Genomic DNA, 355 nt, shown 5'->3' with positions numbered 1-355 from the left:
AGAAGAAGAAGAAGAAGAAGAAGAAGAAGAAGAAGAAGAAGAAGAAGAAGAAGAAGAAGAAGAAGAAATCACCCATAAAGAATTGGCTTCTTTGAAACAAATGGAAGCAAGCACACTAATTTCTTAGAACTTCCATAAATCATGATGGAACCGTAGACAAAATTCAGAATTTTTCTTGACTTGGCCATTACGCATCATAATCTTCTCAGTGTCATGTAGCCTGCTGCCTGGATCTCTGCCATCTCAACTTCAGTCAAGAGATAATTGCCCAAACTCAAACCTAGGCTTGCAGTACATATTGTCTTCCTACTGGGAATGCCACTAGGAGAGCAAATTTATCCCTGGGTTTTGTTTT

Source organism: Psammomys obesus, unplaced genomic scaffold (assembly GCF_907164565.1).
Source record: "Psammomys obesus unplaced genomic scaffold, mPsaObe1.curated_primary_1811, whole genome shotgun sequence".
Taxonomy (NCBI): Eukaryota; Metazoa; Chordata; class Mammalia; order Rodentia; family Muridae; genus Psammomys; species Psammomys obesus.
This window is presented reverse-complemented; position numbering follows the sequence as displayed.